The sequence below is a fragment of the Nycticebus coucang genome, chromosome 21 (assembly GCF_027406575.1).
Source record: "Nycticebus coucang isolate mNycCou1 chromosome 21, mNycCou1.pri, whole genome shotgun sequence".
In the NCBI taxonomy this organism is placed as follows: Eukaryota; Metazoa; Chordata; class Mammalia; order Primates; family Lorisidae; genus Nycticebus; species Nycticebus coucang.
Window position 1 is genome coordinate 65,869,400 of NC_069800.1, and position 17,855 is coordinate 65,887,254.

A 17,855-nucleotide genomic window follows, 5' to 3' on the forward strand; every position below is an offset into this window, starting at 1 on the left:
GAATTCCTGAAAGTAAATGTTTGCTCTCCATTTACTTTTCGGAGGTTGGTTGGAGTAAACTAACTATTAATGTTGACCAGAACCTTCCTTATAGGAGTATTTCAGTTGAAGTTCCAGCCCCCTCTTCCCAGGTGGTTTGTTTTACCAAAAGATGGTGTTATTGGACATTTCTGGTGGTTTTCTTCTCTCCCACTTTTTCGTAAAAGCCCCAAAACAGTTCCCAGGCAGAATTGCTTGCCTCAGACCTCACTGGTAACGCAGAAGCACCAGAGTCGTCCTCACTGCCGAGGAGACCAGGGCTCTAATGAGCACGGACCTCAGCACAGTGGGGCAGTGGGCGTATTAAAGAGGTGGGTTTTTTATTGCTTTAGCAAAAGGAACTCCTTGGCTCTGAAAACGAGAGTGTAACCGGACCCGTGTGCAGGACCCCATCATGGCCTTTTGGACTGATGGACTGACAGCTGGAAGACATCTCTCCTCCCCCGCTGTTCTCCACAACAGCAGCTAAGAGCAGTGCAGATTGGAGCCTAGGGAAGAGTGTTAGGAGAAATCCTATCAATGTACAACCGGAATTTTGTAGTTGGGCCTTAGCCCCCAGAAAGCAAGAAAGGTCCAGAACAACCCCGTGTGAAGAAGCAGCGGGTGGGGGAAAGTGTGCGCAGGCAGGGGAAGCAGGGCATGCCAGAGCTCTGATCTAATTTTCCAAAAAGTGCAGAAATTTGAATTTACATGTAAAATCTTGGAATTTTTAACTGTCAGAAAATAATTAGAATTTTTTTCCAAGACAGTCTCACGCTGTCGCCCCAGATAGAGTCCAGTGGCATCACACAGGGCACTGCTGCCTCAAAAGGCCTGGCCTCAAGGGATCCTCCCGCCTCAGCCTCCAAAGCAGCTGAGACTACAGCTGCATATTTCCATGCTGGGCTAATTTTCCTTTTTCTGTTGTAGAGATGGGGTTTCACTGTTGCTCACATTGGTCTTGACTCCTGGCCTCAAACAGTCCTCCCACCTCAGCCTCCCAGATTGATAGGATTAGAGGTGCAGGCCTGGCCTTAATTAGAATATTTCTAAGTGGGTCAGGCCAGACCATAGGCAGTGCCACTTGTATAGTAGGAAACACCAGGTACAGCCTGACCCCTCAGGTTGGAGTCAGAGCAGAAGAAAGCAAACAGCTGTGCTACAAAGCAGAGCAATGGGGCGGCGCCTGTGGCTCAGCGGGTAGGGCACCGGTCCCATATGCCGGAGGTGGTGGGTTCAAACCCAGCCCCGGCCAAATTAAAAAAAAAAAAAAAAAAAAAACAAAGCAGAGCAATGCGGATGTCACATCAGAGAGACTCCCAGGTCCCAAAGGCCCACATAGCTTTGGGACTTCCCATGCTCGTGCCCCCACCCTTTATCAGCGGTTCTCAACCTGTGGGTTGCAACCCCTTTTTAACAATGAAAATACATTGCAGCATTAGGAAGATTGAGAACCACTGAAGTTCACTGCTGCCAGGCGGCACCTGTGGCTCAGTGGGTAGGACACCGGCCCCATATACTAAGGGTGATAGGTTCAAACCCGGCCCCGGCCCCGGCCCCGGCCCCAGCCAAACTGCAACAACAACAAAAAAAAGCCAGGCATTGTGGTGGGCACCTGTAGTCCCAGCTACTCAGGAGGCTGAGGCAAGAGAATTGCCTAAGCCCAGGAGTTGGCGGTTGCTATGAGCTGTGATGCCACAGCACTCTACCAAGCGCGATAAAGTGAGACTGTTTTTAAAAAAAAGTTCACTGCTGCCTTAATAAAAGTCAGTGGTGCCATCTTCAAAGTCTTCACCTCCTGCATTCATGCCTTTTTTTTTTTTTTTTGGTAGAGACAGAGTCTCACTTTATGGCCCTCAGTAGAGTGCCGTGGCCTCACACAGCTCACAGCAACCTCCAACTCCTGGGCTTAAGCAATACTCTTGCCTCAGCCTCCGGAGTAGCTGGGAACACAGGCGCCCGCCACAGCGCCCGGCTATTTTTTTGGTTGCAGTTTTGGCCTGGGCCGGGTTTGAACCCACCACCCTCGGTATTTGGGGCCGGCACCTTACCGACTCAGCCACAGGCACCGCCCTGCATTCATGCCTTTGTTGACGTGACTCCTAAAGTCCTCTGGAGTACCTGCAGCCCAGCAGCTGTGGCCAGGTTAAAGGTCTGTGCCCATCATCTCACCTTCCCTTACAGGAAGGTCTGAGCACCAAAAGGACCTGGGCAAGGTGGGAGCAGCAGACTGCTTACCTCTGCATTGTCCCCTGGGTGAGCTGGAGGATAAGGAAGCTGCAGGACTCCTCCCCTCATCTTAACCATGTTAACCTTGGCCACTCTGAGGACTTGAGGCCAAATTTTCTTTGTCTATATGATTTTAGTGATGACCTGCAGAAAAAATTCCACCTAGTATAAAAAGAGAAAAGGGGGAATTAACAAGTATAAATTATAAGCACCATGTTTAAATGTGGAAATATGTTTGCTCTGAGAATGCAAAACCCCAGACAGCACATCCTCACTGCCTGCAGGCTGCACACATGCAAGGCTGTGGACAACAAGTCATCCCCGCCCTGCTGGCCAGCAGCTGTGTGGGCCTTTTAAATTTATTAAGCAGTTTATGGTCTTTTCAGTCACATGATGCATCAGACATGCTCGCTAAACACGAGAAAACAACCCAGGCACAGTGGCTCACACCTGTAATCCTAGCACTTACAAGGCTGAGGTGGATGGATTGCCTGAGCTTACAGGTTCAAGACCAGCCTGAGCCAGAGAGAGACCCCAGTGTGTTTAAAAATAGCCAGGCGTTGTGAGCACCTATAATCCCAGCTACTCAGGAGGCTGAAGCAAGAGAATCACTTGAGCCCAAGAGTTTGAGATTGCTGTGAGATATGATGCCACCGCACTCTACCAAGGGCAACAAAGTGAGATTCTGTCTGCAAAAAATATATATGTGTGAGAAAACAATCAGGAGTCAGTGGCCTCGGTGCTGCCTTGCTGCGTGAGAGGTTTGGTAGTCACCTGTGCTTCTCTTGTCTGTCAACCTCCATAAAACAATTTAAGGAAAAAAAAATAAGCACTAGATGGTATCTGTGGGCATAAGGCTGATCCGAGAGTCCCCTGTCCTGGGTGACTCCACCAGCCCAGCCTGCAGACATCCTCGTTCATGGAGGGATGTGCCCATGGTCAGAAGTGATCCACATCCCAAAGAGACTCATGAGCACACAGCTGTTGCATAAACGGAGATGTGCACATTTCTCAGTTCACCAAAATTAATCATCACACGCTCGCACACTTAATAGGATTTTATTCTCTCACAGTTTAGAAGCCAAAAGTCCAAAATCAAGGTTGAACAGGGCTGCACACTCCCTCTGAAGACTAGTGGAGTCCTTCCTGCCTCCAGCTTCCTGGGGCTCCAGGTGCTCCTAGGCTGCTTGTGGCCACATGGCTCCATCTGTTTTCACCTGGCCTCTCGGTATGTCTGTGGTCTCCTGTTCTTACAAGGACACTAGTCATTAGATTTGGAACCCACCCAAATCCAGAATGATTTCGTGATAAGATCCATAACTGATAGTATCTGCAAAGACCCTACTTCCAAATAGGGTCACGTCCTTCTGTTCTGGCTGGACGTGAATTGAGGGGAGGGGGAGCAATACCATTCAACAGCAGTGCTCTCTCTGCTGGAGAGCCCTTGAGAAGTGGCAGGCACTTGTTGGCCTGCCCAGCCCCTTCACCCTGGGACTCGACGCTGTAGTCTTGGACCTAGAGTGGAGTCCACCAATCAAGACAGTCCTTCCCTGCCCTGCTTTCCCAAGAAAATGATGTTTAGGTCGGCTCTGCCAAGACTCCAACCAGGTATAGTACAGGCGTCTACCCAACAGCAACCAGGACCAACACCTGAGCACCCCCCACAGGCCGGGCCCAGCCTGGTGTGCAGACCAGAGACTACAGCTTGAGGTGGAGTCAGTAGCCCAAGATCTCATTCTTGGGAGGAGCAGAAACCCAGGAGTCAGACCCGAAAGCTGAAAGATAAGCACCGCTCTCTCCAAGCTGCCCCAGCTGACTAGGTCTGCATCCACACCCCAAGCACAAAGAAGATGCCTTCTCATTAGAGTCGGAGTCGGGCCTGCTTCCTCTCCTGGACTGACCTAGATCTGAGTGGGGCTGTCTACAAACTCTCGAGTGACTCACTACAACAGCTTCTTGCCTGACTCCCACAATGACTAACGAGAGCCATCATGGATGGATTTTACTAGTTTAACACAGAGAGGAGCTAGTTTCAAAGTTCAGGAGGGAACTGCCCTCCCCTGGCGGGACTCCAAGGGTCAGCCTTCCTGTGAGCCTCCTCCGCATGGAGTGCAAGCAAGGGACAGTCTAACTCAAGGAAGGAAGGCCTGCCGACACCCAGCTCCTCCATACCTGGAGAGGCACAGTGCCCAGCACGGTGCTGGCAGATGGTTTCTGAGGATTGCCTGTTGGCTTTAGTTAATTCCTGAAGTAACGTGGCCCTCGTTCACATGCCCAGTCTCAAAACCCAAGCCCCAATCCCTGAAAACCTTTAGTATTGTGGCAGGTGCTTTGAAAGAACCACCAAACCACAGTCAACGGTAATGCAAACTTAGTGTTTAATAAGTGATGGGACTCACCCTGGGACTCAAGGCTATAGTCTTGGACCTGGAGTGGAGTCCACCAATATTAGATGGAGATGACCATTGCATTTTAATTAGAATATAAAAAAGGGGTGGCATCTGTGGCTCAACGAGTAGGGTGCTGGCCTCATATACTGGAGGTGGCAGGTTCAAACCCGGCCCTGGCCAAAAAGTGCCAAAAAATAAGTAAATAAATATTCGAAATTAAGGTAAAAAAATATATATATGTAAGGAAACTTAAAATGAGACCCATTAGCCAGGTGAGGTGACTTGGGAGGCTTTAAGGCAAGAGAATCACTTGAGCGCAACAGTTGGAGGTTGCTATGAGTTATGATACTAGGGCATTCTACTGAGGCCGAGAAAGTGAAACTGTCCCCAAAATGAAACCTTTTACAAAAGCATCAAAAACTTAGCCAAGCATGGTAGCTCATGCCTGTAAACCTAGCACTTTGAGAGGCTGAGGCAAAAAGATTGTTTAAGCTCAGGAGTTTAAGACCAGCCTGAACAAGAGCAAAACCCCGTTTTCATAAAAAATAGAAAAAATTAGCCTGGCATGGTGATGCACATTCAGGAGGCTGAGGCAAGAGGATCGATTGAGCCCTGGAGGTTGAGGCTGCTGTGAGCTATCATGGCACTGTGGCACTCTACCCACTGCACTCTTTCTGAGGTGACAGAGCAAGACTCTTGTTTCAAAAAACAAGAACAAAAGGCCCAGTGTGGTGGCTCATGCCTATAATCCTAACACTCTGGGAGGCTGAGGCAGCCCTGGAAGGAGGAGGCAGCACTGGGTGTGTGTGTGGGGGGGGGAGTTGACGGAGGATTGCTGTTGGGGTGACAGCAACCTCTGGAAAGTAAGGGGGCATCCCCGAAACGAGAGTTGAAGACCCAAAGTATAAACTTTGCCTGAATCTCTAGCTGGCCAATGACCCACATTGTGGGGCAGACTCCAGGTAGCTTGGCTAAGAATACAACTGCTGAAATGAGATTCAAGCTGCTGTACCAGGGATACAGTTGGCAGCCTGAGTCCCACCAGCTCAATGGCCTCCTAACACAAACACAAAATAAAACCAGGGGCCAGGGGCAATGGCTCATGCCTGTAATCCCAGCACTCCGGGAGACAGGTGTATTGCTTGAGCTCAGGAGTCCAAGACCAGCCTGAGCAAGAGTGAGACTCCGTCTCTAAAAACAGCCGGGCATTGTGGCATGTGCCCATAGTCTCAATCTATTCAGGAAGCTGAGGCAGGATGATCGCTGGAGCCCAGGAGTTTGAGGTTGCTGTGAGCTATGACGCCATAGCACTCTACTGAGGGCGACAAGTGAGACTGTCTCTGAATAAACAAACTTAGGGCTCTTCTAGTAAAGTCACCACAATCTGTCACAATGTTCGAGGATACAATCCGAAATTAGCGAATATATAAAGAAAAGAATATACAAAGAATGTTGATACATACATTCTTTACACGTGTGTTAAATATATAAAGAATGTTAACTATTCTCAAGAAAAAATGGAGATTGACCCCTTATGCAGGTGATGAATCATCAAACAAGGATTTTTAAAGTAACTATTGCAACTATAACCACTGAGATAAAGGAAAATGTGCTTTTAACAAATGAAAAGATTTTAAAAATAGACTTGGCGCCTGTGGCTTAAGCGTCTAAGGCGCCAGCCACATACACCTGAGCTGGCAGATTTGAATCCAGCCCAGGCCCGTCAAACAACAATGACGGCTGCAACCAAAAAATAGCCGGGCATTGTGGTGGGTGCCTGTAGTCCATCTACTTGGGAGGTGGAGGCAGGAGAATCACTTGAGCCCAGGAGTTGGGGGTTGCTGTGAGCAGTGATGCCATGGCACTCTACTCAGGGCGACAGCTTGAGGCTCTGTCTCAAAAAAAAAAAAAAAAGATTTTAAAAATCTCAACAGATAACTAGAAACTACACCTTAAAAGTGAAATTCTAAAAATGAAAATATCTGAGATATAAAGTTAACTGAAAAGGCCTAACAGAAGAGTGAAGATGACAGAGGAAAAAGTCAGCAACCTTGGGGATGTATCAATAGAACTTATCAATCTGGAAGAGAAAGAGTCAGGAAAAACCAGAGCCTGCGGCCCTGTGGAATGGCATAGTGTCTACACCGGGTGTCCCAAACCTGCTGCCAAAGTCTCCATACGTAGGGAAAATGGGAAATTGTAGCTAAAGGTACCTTTACCTACAAAATATTCATTACAAAATTTTACAAAGAGTTGATCAACATGTAGAGAATATTTCGTAAAATTTTATAGTGAATATTTTGTAAGTAAATGTATCTTTAGGTACAATTTCCCATTTTCCCTATGTATGGCGACCTGAGAGGTGGCTTTAGGGCACTATATATGTGCTATAAATTACTAACGGAGAGGAGAGAAAGAATGGAACAGGAAAAAATATTTGAAGAAATAATGGCTGGAATTTTCTATATTTGGTAAGAGACATACATTTATAACCAAGGGAACCCAGGAGAAGGTGGAACATCTTTATGCTGGGATAAAGCTTTTCAACCCATTTGTAAACAAACCATCGACCTGTCTTCCAAGAATGAGGTTAAATAGAGACATTTTCATATAAAAGAAAATGAAGAGGATCCATCACCAGCAGACCTACGTAACAAGAACCGCTGAAGGAGACTTAAGGCTGGAGGCAGAGGATGCCTGGCACAAATGTGATCATCAGGAAGGAATAAAGAGCATCAGAAATGGTAAATTTCAGAAAATTTTTCTTTTTTATTTTTTTGTAGAGACAGAGTCATATTTTATCGCCCTCGGTAGAGTACCGTGCGTCACACAGCTCACAGCAACCTCCAACTCCTGGGCTTAGGTGATTCTCTTGTCTCAGCCTCCCGAGCAGCTGGGACTAGAGGCGCCCTCCACAACACCTGGCTATTTTTTTGTTGCAGTTTGGCCAGAGCCGGGTTTGAACCCGCCACCCTCGGTATATGAGGCCAGCGGCCTACTCACTGAGCCACAGGTGCTACCCTTTCTTTTTCTTTTTTCTTTTTTTTTTTGAGACAGTCTCGGCCTGTCACCCTGGGTAGAGTGCCATAGCATCATAGCTCACAGCAACCTCAAACTCTTGAGCTCAAGAGATCTTCTGCCTCAGTTTTTCATTTTTACCAGAGACAGGGTCCTGCTCTTACTCAGGCTGGTCTTAAACTCATTGAGCCTAAGCAATCCATCCCAGAGTGCTGGGATTACAGGCAGGAACCACCACGCCCAGCCTCTTTTAATTTCTTTAAAATATATATGTCTGTTTAAAGCAAAAATTATAGGCTCAGTGCCCGTAGCACAGTGGTTATGGCGCCAGCCACATATACCAAAAGTGGTGGGTTCAAACCCACCCTGGGCCAGCTAAACAACTACAACAACAAAAACGTGCAAAAATTATAATATTGAATTGGGGGGGGGTTATTTCATGTAGATGCAATATATACAACTATAGCAAAAACAAGCCTGTGAGGTTGAAAGATTTATACATTTTATCTGAAGTGGTATAATATTAAAGAAGGCTGTTAAATAGGATGTATATTTTAATCCCTAAAGCAAAGCACTAGAAAAAGGTGTTAGAAAGAAATATAGCTAAAAATCCAACAGATAAACTAAAATGGAATGCTAAAAAATTCTCAAATAATCTAAAAGAAAGCAGAAAGTAGGAAATTTTAGAAGGAACGAGCATAAAACAAATGCAGTAAAACCTCTGCAAGTTGCCTCCCAAGGACTGTACACTGCTCATTACGGAGTCAGGCCTGCTGTGCCAGGACGTACACGTGGTGCATGTCCAGTCTATGAAAATTAGGTCAACTTAAGGAGGTGGTCAGTGTAGGGTGTGCCAACAAGTAAAACGACAGACCAAAATCTCACCAAATTAGTCATCGTGTTAAATGTTAATGGATTAAGCACATCAACTAAAAGGCTAGAAAGGCTTTTCTCTTCCAGTCCCAGGGGCTTCGGCAGCCGCGGGTCACAATTCAGACATGGCCAAGTCCAAGAACCACAACACACACAACCGGTCCCGAAAGTGGCACAGAAATGGCATCAAGAAACCTGAGCACACAATTTACAATCGCCAAAATGTGGAAACAGCCTAAATGCCCACCAACCCAGGAATGGATTAACAAGCTGTGGTATATGTATACCATGGAATACTATTCAGCCATTAAAAAAAATGGAGACTTTACATCCTTCGTATTGACCTGGATGGAAGTGGAAGACATTATTCTTAGTAAAGCATCACAAGAATGGAGAAGCATGAATCCTATGTACTCAATCTTGATATGAGGACAATTAATGACAATTAAGGTTATTGGGGGGGAAGCAGAAAGAGGGATGGAGGGAGGGGGGTGGGGCCTTAGTGTGTGTCACACTTTATGGGGGCAAGACATGATTGCAAGAGGGACTTTACCTAACAATTGTAATCAGTGTAACTGGCTTATTGTACCCTCAATGAATCCCCAACAATAAAAAAAAAATAAAAAAAAGAAACCTGAGCACAAAGATATGACTTTCTCAAGGGGCGGATCCCAAGGTCCTGAGGGCCTAGAGAAGGCAGGCCGGCAGTACCAAGGCCGTGAGTGCACGCGCTGAAGCTGTCCAGGCCCTCGTAAAGCCCAACGAGATAAAGACCAAGACCCCAAACAGTGCCAGCTGCAAGCTCTGTCCACTTGCCTATGTTGCCCGCCCAGCCACAGGCGCTGCCTGAGTCTCAATAACTTTTAAGGGACTGAAATCATACAGAATGTGTTCTCTAATTACACTGGAATTGAAAATCAGTAAAATTGCGTCTTGGCCTTTTGGCTAAGATCAAGCATTAAAATCAGTAACAAGATAACTAGGAAAACCCCGAATATTCAGAAGTAGCTAAGTAACCCATGTGTCAAAGAGATTACAAAGAAAATTAGAAACTATCTTGAACTTAATAAAATAACATATCAAGATTTGGAGGGTGGGCGGCACCCGTAGCTCAGTGGGTAGGACGCCAGCACATACACCGAGGCTGTTGGATTTGAACCCAGCCGCGGCCAGCTAAAAAGCAGTAGTGACAACTGCAACAACAACAAAAATAGCCGGGCTTGTGGCAGCCACCCTAGTCCCAGCTACTTGGGAGGCTGAGGCAAGAAAATGCTTAAGCTCAAGAGTTTGAGGTTGCTGTGAGCTGTGACGCCACGGCACTCTACCCAGGGCAGCATAGTGAGACTCTGTCTCAAAAAAAAAAAAAAAAGATTTGGGGGGTGCCTAGAGAGAATTTTAATCTAAAGTGCTGGGCAGCGCCTATGGCTCAGTGAGTAGGGCACCGGCCCCATATGCCGAGGGTGGCGGGTTCAAACCCAGCCCCGGCAAACTGCAAGAAAAAAATAGCCGGGCGTTGTGGCGGGCGCCTGTAGTCCCAGCTGCTCGGGAGGCTGAGGCAGGAGAATCGCTTAAGCCCAGGAGTTGGAAGTTGCTGTGAGCCGTGTGACACCACGGCATTCTACCGGAGGGCAATAAAGTGAAACTCTGTCTCTACAAAAATAAAAAATAAAATGCTTATATTAGAAACTGACCTGATAATTCTAAAATTCATATGGAAACACAAAGAGTCAAACACAGCCAGGGTAATCTAGAAGAAGACAGCTGGGGACTCAATGAACCACCGGCACCATCACAGAGCTCAGCATGGTGTTGGTGCAGGAGTGAAGAGACTCACCAGGAGAGGCGCCTCTGTGCGTTCCACCTGGTTATGACAAATTGGGGGGGCCTGGTAGTGAGGGAAGGGTGGTCTTTGCAATAATTAGTGCCAGGCTACCCACGAAGGGAAAAAAAGAGTCTTGAGCAAACCTCACAAAATGCAGGAAAATCAATTCCAGTTGGATTGAAGATCTAAAGGTGAAAGGTAAAGAAATAAAACTTTTAGAAGAAAATGTTTATAATCTTAGCAAAAAGTAAAGATTTTTTCTTAAGCACAAAACATTCTAAAGCCTATAAAGAGAAAAACTGGTAAATTATATGACCTTAAGATCTTCTCATGAAAAGACTGAACTGAGAATGGAAAGGCCGGCCGGGTGCAGTGGCTCACATCTGTAATCCCAGCACTCGGGAAGCTGAGTCAGGAGGATTGCTGGAGCCCTGCCTGGGCAACATAATGAGACCACATCTCTACCGAAAAATAAAATTAGCTGGGCATGGCAACATGTGCCTGTAGCCCCAACTATTTAGGAGACTAATACAAGAAGATCATTTGAGCTCATGACTTTGAGACCAGCCTGGGCAACCAACATAGCAAGACCCCAGGTCAATAAAAAATAGAGAAAATTACCGGGCCTGGTGGTGCTTGCCTGTAGTCCCAACTACTTAGGAATCTGAGATGGGAAGTTCACCTAAGCCCAGTAGTTCAAGGCAACACTGAGCTGTGATGATGCCACTGCACTCCACCCTCTCTGTCTCTAAAACAATAAATAAATAAACAAGAGAGTGAATGGGAAGGCACAGTGGGAAGACACAAGTGCAATACCCTATAAGGAAACAGACAAAGGGCTAAAGTAGGCACTTCACAAGAGCTTAGCCCAATGGCCACAGGCACACGAGAAGAGGCTCCGCCTCACTGGTCACCAGGGAAGTGCAGATTAAAACCACTGCAGACCCCCAGAATGACCAGAACTAAAAGGAAGGACTGTACCTGGCGTTGGTGATGAGAACATCGGCTCAACCACTTTCAGAATTATTGGGTGATTTCTACCAAAGCTACATAATAGCTTAATACCTGGCTCAGCCACTCCACCCCACATGCAGCCAGCGGAAGTGAGTCCTGTGCCCCAAGAGGAGACCCTGAATGGTCCTAGCAGCACTGTTCCTAATTACCAAAACGTAGAACCACCCAAATTTCCATCAGCAGTAAATGGAGAAATGGATGAAGACAGCATCTGTTGGTATAGCAGTGTTAGGTGGGAGAGTTGGTCTGAGAATGGATGCCTGGTGTTTTTTATGCATGTTATGCGTGACTGAAAGTCCAGGGATGTCCAGCTGTCCTGTGCACAGTCAGCTGTCTACACTGGAGAGCCTAAAACAAACCCGACATTCTGCAAGAGGAAACCCGAGTCCAGAGATTAAAGGTAGTGATGTGTCTAAGGCCACCAGGGAATGGCAGAGTGGGGACCAAAACTCAGACTTCCTGAATTCCCAGCCAGCAATCTGCTCTCATCGATTTTTTTAAATGTGGTCAGACGTAAAGACAAACTTTGGCATCTGAACTGTGTTTAAGTGTACAGTTCAGTGCTGTTAAGAAAGGGCACATCAGGGGCGGCGCTATGGCTCAGTCAGTAGGGCGCCGGCCCCATGTACCGAGGGTGGCGGGTTCAAACCCGGCCTCAGCCAAACTGCAGCCAAAAAATAGCCGGGCGTTGTGGTGGGCGCCTGTAGTCCCAGCTACTCGGGAGGCTGAGGCAAGAGAATCGCCTTAAGCCCAGGAGTTGGAGGTTGCTGTGAGCTGTGTGATGCCATGGCACTCTACTGAGGGCCATAAAGTGAGACTCTGTCTCTACAAAAAAAAAAAAAAAAAAAGAAAGGGCACATCATTGCCCATCAACTCTCTAAACGATTTTCGTCTTGTAAAACCCTGCACCCTTTAAACACAGCTCCCGTTTCCCCTCCCCCACCACCATTCCACTTTCTGTTTTTCCAAATGGGACCACTTTAGACACCTCCTTTAAGTGGATTCCTGCTGTATTTGTCTTTTTATGACTGGCTTATTCCACTTAGCATAATGACCTCAAGGTTTATCCACACTCTAGTATGTGACAAAATTTCTTTCCTTTTCTAAGACTAAGTAATATTCTAGCATGTGTCTGGACCACGTCCCACTTCCGTCACTCACCTGTCGATGGACGCCTGACTCGCTCTCACCTCTCAGCTCTTGGGAACGACACAGCTCTGCGCGCAGGTGTGCAGTTCTTTTGAATATATATCCAAAAGCAGTTTCATCAACATTCTTGTTATTTTAAACTTTTTACCACCTGAAATACACCATGAGGTCCTAGAGTCAGACGTCACGCGGCTGGGTGTGGTGAGTGTTCACACTCTGAGGAGGAGACAGCCCTGATCCACAGCATCTACCAGGTTCTGAGGTGTCTGCGCTCCCACATGGCTGCTTTCAGGGTCCCCGTCTGATGCCACAGAACGCGGAGGCAGAATGACACCCACAGCTGGCGCTTGTGAGCTGAAGGCAGCGCATGAAACACTTGGCTTGCTCCTTTCTCCTTAACACCATGCGCCAGTCTGAGAGCACACACAGAAGTCCGGACGGGGACAACTTCTTCCCAGAGACAGGAGGACTTGGAGTGGGGTTCAGCCTGGTCTAGCTGCAGAACTTACAGGGGCCCAGCGCAAAATGAAGATGTGGGGCTCTGGGGCAGGTTGAGTAGTGTCCCCACAAAAGAAATGTTCAGGAAGGGGGGTGGGAAGTTAGTGTTTCATGGGCGTAGAGATTCAGTTTTTCAAGATAAAGAGAGTGCCATAGACGGATGGCATTGATGACCACTGTGAGTGGACTCAGCGTTACTGAGCTGCATGTTTAAAGTGGTTAGGATGGAGCACCTTACACCTTTAGGACGGTGATTATAAAAGAAGGTGAAAGATGAATGTTGGTCAAGAGTGTGCACACTGTGGTCAGGAATGCAAAAAAGTGCAGCCGTTTTGGAGAACAGCATGAAAGTTCTTCAAAAACCTAGACAAGGGGCCATGCAGGGTGGCTCATGCCTATAATCCTAGCACTTTGGGAGACTAAGGTGGGAGAATCCCTTGAGCTCAGGAGTTTGAAACCAGTCTAAGAAAGAACGAGACTCTGTCTCTACTAAAAATAGAAAAACTAGCCAGATGTTGGGTCAGCCATCTGTAGTCCCAGCTACTTGGGAGGCTGAGGCAGGAGAGTCACTTGAACCCAGGAGTTCAAATTTGCTGTGAGCCATGGTGATGCCCCGACACTCTACTCAGGGCAACAGAGTGAAACTCCTTCTCAAAAACAAAACTACACAAGGTGAACTGTCATGTAGATAAGAAAGAAAGAAAAGAAAAAAACAAAAATAAAGTGGAAATAGAATGACACCTGAGGCTCGGCGCCTGTGGCTCAAGCTGCTAAGGCGCCAGCCACATGCACCTGAGCTGGCGGGTTCGAATCCAGCCCGGGCCCACCAAACAACAATGATGGCTGCAACCAACAAATAGCCGAGCGTTGTGGCGGGCGCCTATAGTCCCAGCTACTTGGGAGGCTGAGGCAAGAGAATTGCTTGAGCCCAGGAGTTGGAGGTTGCTGTGAGCTGTAATGCCATGGCACTCTACCCAGGGCAACAGCTTGAGGCTCTGACTCAAAAAAAAAAAAAAAAGAATGACACCTGATCCAGCAATCTCACTCCTGGGCACGTAGCCAGAGGGACTGAAATTGTCTGTGAGACCCCTGCACCCCCACGTTCACCCTGGCACTGCTCAAAATAGTCAAGACCTGGAAACTCCTAAAATGACCACCAACGGACAAAAGGATAAAGCAAATGTGATGTGCACGATGGAATACTACTCAGCCTTAAGAAGAAGGAAATACTCCCAGCTGCAACAACTCGGATGAGCCTGGAGGGCGTCATGCTGAGCGATGGGAGCTGGGCACAGAGGCAGGTGCCAAGTGACCTCACTGCATGTGGCATGTGAGAACCAAATGCACTCGGTGGTGACACTCAGCTGTTAATGTGCCTGAGGTGACAGACACCACGTTGGCCAGTGAGCACTGTTTCTGGGAGTCTGTGAGGTGTTTCCAGGGGTCACTAGCTTGCGAGTCAGCAGACTGGAGAGGAAGACCCCACCAGTGTGGGTAGCACTGTCCACATGGCTGGATAGGACAGACAGGTGTAAGGGGGGATTCTCTTTATCTCTCCCACCCTAATCCTGGTCTTGGACATCACACTCCAGGTTCCTTGGCCTTCAGAGTCTGGGGCTCTCACCAGCAGCCTCCCGCCCAGAGGCTTTTAGATCCCCAGCCTCATTGGGGGCTGAGCCATTGGCCTTGCTGGTTCTGAGGCTCCTGGACATGGGCTGGGCCGGGCAGCTACTCTGGGTCTCCAGCTATCATGGGATTTCCCAACCTTGCGAGCCAGTTTCCCTAATGACTCTCTTCTCAGATATCTTGTTGGGTCTATCTCTCTGGAGGACCCTGATGACCGTGCGTGCTCATAGAGACAGGGAGCAGAATGGTGGGAGGTGGCCAGGGAAGGGGTGACATGCTACAGAGGTGCAGTTAGTCAAGAGGAATCATTCTGGAGCTCTTACTGCCCAGCATGGTGACCACAGTTGACAATAAGGTGGCTCACTCCTGTAATCCCTGCACTCTGGGAGGCCAAGGTGGGAGGAGGATCTCTTGAGCTCAGGAGTTCAAAACCAACCTGAGCAAGGGTGAGACCCTGTCTCTACTAAAAATAGAAAAATTACTTGGGTGTTGTGATGGGCACCTGTAGTCCCAGCTACTCAGGAGGCTGAGGCAGGAGGATCACTTGAGCCCAGGAGTTTGAGGTTGCCGTGAGCTAGGCTGAGGCCACAGCACTCTAGCCCAGACAAGAGAGGGAGAGTCTGTCTCAAAAGAAAAAAAGGAGCTTTGTATAATTTGAAATTGCTAAAAGAATTGCTAAAAGGTGCCATGATTCACTCCTGTAGTCCAACACTTTGGGAGGCAGAGATAGGAGGATGGCTTGAGCCCATGAGTTCAGAGATTGCAGTGAGCTGTGACACCCCTGCACTCCAGCCTAGTCAACGAGTGGGACCCTGCTTCAAAAAGAAAAAGAAAGAAAGGGAGGGTGGTGGGTACAAAAGAAAAGAAAGAGAAAATTGCTGAAAGAGTGGCATTTAAGTGTTCTCACCAGAAAGAAACCATAAGTATGTAAGGTAGTGAATATGTTAGGTAGCCAGATTTAATCATTCCGTGATATATACATGTATGAAAACATCACATTGTACCCCATAAATATTAATGTATACAACTATTTGCCATTCAAAAATAAAATTTTTGAGAGAATGGTTAAGGTGATAAATTTATGTTATGTGTATTTTACCATAATAAGAAACATGGGGCGGCGCCTGTGGCTCAGTCCGTAAGGCGCCGGCCCCATATACCGAGGGTGGCGGGTTCAAACTCGGCCCCGGCCAAACTGCAACCAAAAAATAGCCGGGCGTTGTGGCCGGCGCCTGTAGTCCCAGCTACTCAGGAGGCTGAGGCAAGAGAATCACTTAAGCCCAGGAGTTGGAGGTTGCTGTGAGCTGGGTGAGGCCACGGCACTCTACCGAGGGCCATAAAGTGAGACTCTGTCTCTACAAAAAAAAAAGAAAAAAAAAAGAAACATGGCGGGCTCGGCGCCTGTGGCTCAAGCGGTTGGAGCACCAGCCACATGCACCTGAGCTGGCAGGTTAGAATCCAGCCCAGGCCCACCAAACAATGATGACACTGCAACCAAAAAATAGCCAGGCGTTGTGGTGGGCGCCTGTGGTCCCAGCTACTTAGGAGGCTGAGTCAGGAGAATCACTTAAGCCCAGGAGTTTGAGGTTGCTGTGATGTCACAGTACTCTGCCCAGGGTGACAGCTTGAGGCTCTGTCTCAAAAAATAAAGAAACGTGGCAAAGTAAATAAACACTGAATGCTAAGCAAAATAAAACGGTCGTGGAGCCAGGCACAGTGGTTCACGCTTATAATCCCAGCACTCTGGGAGGTTGAAGTGGGTGGATCCCTTGAGCTCAGGAGTTCAAGAACAGCCTGAGCAAGAGTGAGACTCCTTGTCTACTAAAAATAGGAAAAAATGGGCAGCGCCTGTGGCTCAGTGAGTAGGGCGCCGGCCCCATATGCCAAGGGTGGCGGGTTCAAACCCAGCCCCGGCCACACTGCAACAAAAAAAATAGCCGGGCGTTGTGGCGGGCGCCTGTAGTCCCAGCTGCTTAGGAGGCTGAGGCAAGAGAATCAAGTAAGCCCAAGAGTTAGAGGTTGCTGTGAGCCGTGTGACGCCACGGCACTCTACCCGAGGGCAGTACAGTGAGACTCTGTCTCTACAAAATAAGTAAATAAATAAATAAAAATTACGTGGGTGTTTGGGGGGGCACCTGTAGTCCCAGCTACTCGGGAGGTTGAGGCAAGAGGCCCAAGCCCAGGAGTTTGAGGTTGCTGTGAGCTATGAAGCCACTGCACTCTATCTGGGGTGACAGAGTAAGACTCTGTCCAAAAAAAAAACTAAACCAGTCATATACAGGTGAATACTGCATGGTTCTACTTAAATGAGGTATTTAAAGTAACCAAATCTACAGAAACAAAGTAGAATTCTGGTTACCAGGGACGGGGTGAATAGGACACTTTTTTTATTTTTTTATTTTTATTTTTTTTCAGTTTCTGGCCGGGGATGGGTTTGAACCCACCACCTCCGGTATATGGGGCCGGCGTCCTACTCTTTGAGCCACAGGCACCACCCAGGACACTTTTTTTAATGGACATGGGGTTTCAGCTTTGTGTATTCTGTGTACACATATATTTACATATAGTGCACACACACACACACACACACACACCCCAGTCCTAACCCTCTGGTGCCTGTGCCTGTGGCCTTATTTTGAAATAGTCTTTGAAAATATAATTAAGGATTTTAAGATATGATAATCCTGGAACTACGGATCCTGGACCTACGGCTGCCTGGACTGCGGTGGCCAGTGTCTTCCTAAGAGCAAGGAGAGGAAGACTTGACTCATAGAAGTTTGCGGAGGGAGCCCACATCAAGACGGAAGCAGGGACAGGGTGACACTTCCACAAGCTGCAGCCACCAAGAGCACAGGGAGGCAGGGAGCAGAGTCTCCCTCAAATCTCCAGGAGGCTTTCACACCCCAGTTTGGGACTTCTGGCCTCCAGAACTGTTGTCTTAAGCACCCGTTGGCAGTTTGTCACAGCACCCCCAGGACAGGCCTGTGGGTTTCTTGATCAAACGTTATAAAAGATTTCAAGGTAGAGTTTAGGGAGGACACTGGGGCACAAAGCCCTCCAGGCCCTCCCAGTCTTGGGCCCTGGAGACCTCAAGGGCCTCAGATCACTTTGGGCTGTGTTGGTCTCCAGAATTTTCAGGATTTTTAGGGACCTGTGTAGGCTCAAAGAGGATAAGAAGGCTGGGCTGGGCTGGGACAGGAAGGGCAGGACATGGGGGG